The sequence below is a fragment of the Tachypleus tridentatus genome, chromosome 6, assembly GCF_004210375.1.
Source record: "Tachypleus tridentatus isolate NWPU-2018 chromosome 6, ASM421037v1, whole genome shotgun sequence".
NCBI lineage: Eukaryota > Metazoa > Arthropoda > Merostomata > Xiphosura > Limulidae > Tachypleus > Tachypleus tridentatus.
The window spans coordinates 110,454,848-110,461,497 of record NC_134830.1 but is presented as its reverse complement, the minus strand read 5'-3'; positions in this window follow the sequence as shown (position 1 = coordinate 110,461,497).

The following is a 6,650-nucleotide window of genomic DNA, read 5'->3' as shown; positions in this document are numbered from 1 at the left end:
CTAACGCAGATAGCTCTCGTGTAGTTTTGTGCGAAATTCAAACAAACACAAAATCTCTATGCAAAAATTGAACAATACATAATAATAAACATTCTAATTTAGTCTTATAGGGTCGTTAATTATATTTATTGGTGAAATCTTTAAAATCTTCATTGAATAGTTGTCGAAAAACATCAGTAACCGAACGATATTAGTGGAAAGAAGGAACGTTAGTAGGAACAAAATATATCACGGGCAATTATTTCGCAAATTCTTTTTTGAGTTTGTTGAATTTCCTTCACGCTCTTTCAGTATTATTTTCTGAAAGTCTTTCGCGAAAGAAACAGTTTGCATTAGAATTAACTTAATCTCTCACTTCTGTCCTGTAATAGCAAATCGTTCTACCATCTGATTATGTATGACCAATTGACAAGCCGCATAAAAGATCCTGCAAGCATACAACAGTGCCATCTGACCTTTTCACAAGAACGTCTGTTAGAGATTAAGTTTAACAATTGTTGCTACGACAACTCCCCCTAAGAATTTTACATGTGAGGAAACTTGTTAAAGAAGGAACATATGGAATTTAACAGGGTAATGATCTTTCGATAAAATCCAACAAATTTTTATGATGACTTAAATTCTGTGTACGTTATTCAGGGACACTGCAGCTGTTCTTGAACATTGATGAATTAAACACAAAGCTACACAATGGGCTATCTGTGCTCTACCTACCACGAATATCGAAACCCGGTTTTTAGCGTTGTAAGTCCGCAGGCATACCGCTGAGCCACTGGGGGGCCTTGAACATTGAACAGAATAAATCTAAATATTGCAAGGTGTACCCAGGAATTTTATAAGTAGTTTTTGTTGTTGCAATGTGCCTATAATATCCAGGATAGTCAAATTATATTATATGATGATAATTAATTAGATGGTACCTTATAATGTTTTTTTTTTTTTAAAGTTTAAACAAAATTACAAAATACTTACAAATACTGAAACTTAATGTTTTCTAGTGTGTTAACGGCAAATCTCCAGAATATAATAAAAGAACGAGTGAAACTTAACAATTAATATACTTGTTAACTTAAGAACTAAAAAAGCGACATCCTCTGAGCTTTTGATTAATGCAGAACGTTTTGTTTCTTCACTGACGTTATTATAAACGAAATTGGTTTATTATAATTGTTTTGAATTCTACTCCTTTCACAGTGGAAGATGTGTTTTTTTTGTGTGTTTTTTCTTTTAACAAAGCCACAAAGGCTATCTGCTCAGCCCACCGAGGGGAATCGAACACCTGATTTTAGCGTTGTAAATTCGGAGACATACCGCTGTACTAGCGGAGGGCGGTGGAAGACAATAAAAACCTTTACATCTCTTTTAATTTGTTCATTACGGATTTCCCATGCAGTGACTTGTATAAAACAGTAAAACATTCAAATTTATCTTAATTTATTCATTACAGGTTTTCTAACCAGTGATTTGTATGAAACAAGAAAACCATCCACATCTCTCTTAACTTGTTCGTTACGGGTTTCTGAGCGATGACCAGTATGAGACAATAAAACCATTATAATCCTTCTGAGTTTATTCATTACAGACTTTCAGGCCAGAGACTTGTAGAAGAAGAAAAGATAGATCTGAAAATTTGTTGTTGTTTTTACACATCTCGAGTTTTGAATTTATAACGTTGTTTGTTTCACAGAAGGAAATTGTGATAATTTGAGGTATTAAAATTCCGTTTTACCCGTTTTTGTAGAACTTGCGATTGTAGCCCTAACGAAAGATTTACGAAGTTAAATTCTGCTGATATTGTTGTTATTTACACTCTTGAAAATACGTTTCTCTGTAAGAAAAATCCGAAATCTCTGTCTATTAAGTTCCTTCACTTTTTTCTGAAATGGTTCCCTTTGTGACGAAATACAAATGAGATGTGTATATCTTCATGATTACGTTCCCTGTCATTAATGTTACCAAGTGTAATTGAATAAAACGTTTCGCGAAAGAACGAAACAGCTGAAACGTTTGTTTTGGCTAAATACAAATATGCTATTTAGCATTTGATTTCCATGTTTCCGTGTGTGTTACATGTGACAGATCACATTCATTTCTTCACTCTTTGTAACATCTCGACATTAAAGAAAGTTTTGTATTCCGAGTATTTGTCCTTCAATAATATTGTTTTCGGTTAGCAGGCGATAGATGATTGTAACCGGCCCCCTGTCCAAGAACCTAGTCAATTTTGCTTGGGGTTGTAGCTCCCCTCTCCAGAATACAGACCCTCTTGAATCTCTGCTATTGTAGAGTTTCAGCTTCTCTACTTGGCCACTATGCTTTCTGTCTCAAACGCGGGGTTACGCATTAGACCGAAATCCAGTGTAAGAGAGTTCCGAAGCTCTGTGAGACCTTTTTGGACTAGCATGACCAGGTGGCTAAGGTGTTCTACTTGTAATATAAGGGTCGCGGATTCGAATCCCTGCAACACCAAACATGCTTGCCCTCTTCGCTGGGGGGAACGTTAGTAAAAGAGTAGCCCAAGAGTTGGCAGTGGGTTGTGATGACTAGCTGCCTTCCCTGTCGTCTTACATTGCTAAATTAGGGACGGTTAGGACAGGTTGACCTTGTGTGGCTTTACGTGAAACTTAAACAAACCAAACAAGCAAACCTTTGGAAAGCTGTATTTCTTTAGATCTAAATCTTCATTAAAGATATTTTGAAAATTATAATTTAGACTAAAGTACCATTTAAATAAAGAACAAAGAGAAATCTCCAGAGGTTATACTCAGTATATGAAAAGCTTGCCTTATAAAGCTGATGTGGGTCACTATGAAGTACTAAAGGACTATAAATGTGCACATTTGTTGGAATTACTGTGCAGCAAAGCGCAAACATCGTATTTTGACTATAATCAATAGTTTCAAAATGAGTGAAATGCCCAAGTTGATGAAAATGTCAGAACTTTGTTCTAGCTGTGCATGTTGTCAGTTTCGTGTTTTTCGCAACAGTACTATTTGTGAAAATAATTCAAATATATTTTTTGTTTGTTTTGTTTTGCTATGAACGAAAATGACTGAAAAATAAAATAAAGTTTTTACACGAAATGTTTTAATGTCATTGCAGTCATGTCAAAAGTAAAATTAGTGGGGTTGTCAGAAATTAATGGGTGGCTACTTCAGGGCTTGCTCTCCTAGAAAGTGTTTACAATTAAAGTAGAAGTTTGGGCCTTGCTATCCTAAAAAGTGTTTACAGTTTGAATGGGAGTTTCGACACCTTGTGTTGCTGTTGAAGCCAAATATGATGTTTATCGAAGAAGAATAACACAAATGAAGTGACGTAAAAATAAATATATATTGTTTAACAAACATGACAAACTGTCTTTATACAAACATGCAATGTTTAACAAACATGACAAACTGTCTTTATGTAAATACACATTGTTTAACAAACATGGCAAACTGTCTTTATGTAAATACACATTGTTTAACAAACATGACAAACTGTCTTTATGTAAATACACATTGTTTAACAAACATGGCAAACTGTCTTTATATAAACATGCAATGTTTAACAAACATGACAAACTGTCTTTATGTAAATACACATTGTTTAACAAACATGGCAAACTGTCTTTATATAAACATGCAATGTTTAACAAACATTACAAACTGTCTTTATGTAAATACACATTGTTTAACAAACATGACAAACTGTCTTTATATAAACATGCAATGTTTAACAAAGATGACAAACTGTCTTTATGTAAATACACATTGTTTAACAAACATGACAAACTGTCTTTATGTAAATACACATTGTTTAACAAACATGACAAACTGTCTTTATGTAAATACACATTGTTTAACAAACATGACAAACTGTCTTTATATAAACATGCAATGTTTAACAAAGATGACAAACTGTCTTTATGTAAATACACATTGTTTAACAAACATGACAAACTGTCTTTATGTAAATACACATTGTTTAACAAACATGATAAACTGTCTTCACCTAAATTTCTTCTTTATCTTAAATTTTCGACTCTTTTATATCCCAAGACATTAAATTACTTTTAGAATTTATATTTTTGATTTAATATGGAAAGGGTAATACAATCGATATGTATATGGTGGTGTTGGGGAGTTTGAACTGCCTGTAAGTAAGTTGTAGGTGTCATTTATGGAAGAGTGAATATCAAAGTAGGATTACACAAAACCTAGGAGTCTGTCGAGCCTGTCATTTCTCATCTGTGTTGTTTCTATACTTCAGAAAATCCATTTGAAAAAGAATCATAACTTGATTATTCAGCGTTTAAATATTTTGTAGAAACTTAGTATGCCTACATTTTCAAAGTACCACAATAAGTCAGGAATAAATTTACGGACTTATAACACTAATGGTTAGTGTTTATCATTGTAGACAGTGAGCAGGAAGTTCATATAACAAACACACTTTTTTTACATTGTCCTGACTTTAAGGAGCTTAAAGGGGCCCTGAGAATTATTGAGATGGTTTTCATCTTTTTTGTTTACTTTTATTTACGAAGATATAAAAGCAAAGACAGTATAGGATTCCAGACAGCGATTCCACTTACTAAACCCATAATTTTGAATGCCATCAATCCTAGTTTTTTCTCATTAATTATTAAGGACAAGACAGAAATCTATAGGACACAGAGAACCTGGTAGGTATCCAAAGTTGCGGGTTCGGACTCGGGTCTTATTTCGTTATAGAAAAATTATTCTATTTAGTTATTTGATGTGGCGACTACATAACGTAAGAATCGCAACGTTTGACAACCACATGTTTTGACGATCGCAACATCGAACGAACACATAATATAACGATCATATATACAGACAACCGCTTGTTCTGGATACCACATAGTGTAACAACCACTTGTCCTGTTACTTTGTTCCACACTTTACGTGTGACAAATCATTTACAAGTTGAGCTTAGTTTAAACATAAAAATTACAAAAATTTACGAATAGGCGAACGTCAGATGATATAGCATGAATATTCGTGACCATGATAGATAAAATATTGGTAACAAAATGAACTTCGTTACACAAACAAAAACACCCCCCTCCCCTTAGAAGTAGGGTATTAATCTTGATTAGTCAGCTCATGAATTTGAAGGGCTAGAAACTAGAGTGAAGCAAAATGAAGTTCTCTCATTATCCTAATTATTCTAATGCAGACAGGAGTCGTATGTTACAAATTATGATTCATAGCCAGGTTGAATAATTGCAAACAGAGCAACGAAACATTTACATATCTGTTGAAGTTTTTTGCATCATGTTGTGTTCTACAGAAATAATGGTACCTCTTGAGCAAAAAGCCACCTGCTGTAACACCATCTGCTTTTGATTAATATAATCCCTCATACACTTAAATATCTTCTAGATCAAAAGTTTTCAGTTATTATACCGATCGATCTGTCAACCTTCTGACAAATTAATTGTACCTTCATTATGACCAAAAGAATTATTTAGGTCTGACGTTCATTATTTGATTTCAAAACTCTAATATTTACCCTCGGATACAGATCAGCATGACTGGACGTTTCAATTGCAAAACAATAAATTAATTTAAATAAGCGCACCTTTAAAAAAAACGTTCCGATTTGGCCAAAATATAAGGAATGAGAATAAACGATGTAGCTTGAGTTATCATTGGTTGAGACTATAAGGAATGAGAATAAACTGCATCATTTGATTTATTATTGGTTGAGACTATAAGGAATGAGAATAAACTGCATCATTTGATTTATTATTGGTTGAGAGTATAAGGAACGAGAGTAAACTGCGTCATTTGATTTAGTATTAGTTGAGAGTATAAGGAACGAGAGCAAACTGCGTCATTTGATTTGTTATTAGTTGAGAGTATAAGGAACGAGAGTAAACTGCGTCATTTGATTTATTATTATTTGAGAGTATAAGGAACGAGAGTAAATTGCGTCATTTGATTTAGTATTAGTTGAGAGTATAAGGAACGAGAGCAAACTGCGTCATTTGATTTGTTATTAGTTGAGAGTATAAGGAACGAGAGTAAACTGCGTCATTTGATTTATTATTATTTGAGAGTATAAGGAACGAGAGTAAACTGCGTCATTTGATTTATTATTAGTTGAGAGTATAAGGAACGAGAGTAAACTGCGTCATTTGATTTATTATTAGTTGAGAGTATAAGGAACGAGAGTAAACTGCGTCATTTGATTTATTATTAGTTGAGAGTATAAAGAACTAAACTGCGTCATTTGATTTATTATTAGTTGAGAGTATAAGGAACGAGAGTAAACTGCGTCATTTGATTTATTATTAGTTGAGAGTATAAGGAACGAGAGTAAACTGCGTCATTTGATTTATTATTGGTTGAAATGATCACACGTGAATCAAGAACTGTGACTTTTGATACGCTGAATGGTTGAAAAACAGAAGCAATTGAAAACTATCATTTCTTTTGAAATTATTTTTGGATTCGCAGAACCATTTAAATCGAGTGAAAATGGTTTATCACGTGAGAAATATATATAAGCAAGGGTTTGGCACTTATACAGAGGTGTACAAAGGTCCTAACTGATAATATACTCGTAGAAAACTGTGTGAAGTTATAAAGCGGTTTCGCTATTAACTGTATGTCTTGTAGAAATAAATGCCGAACATC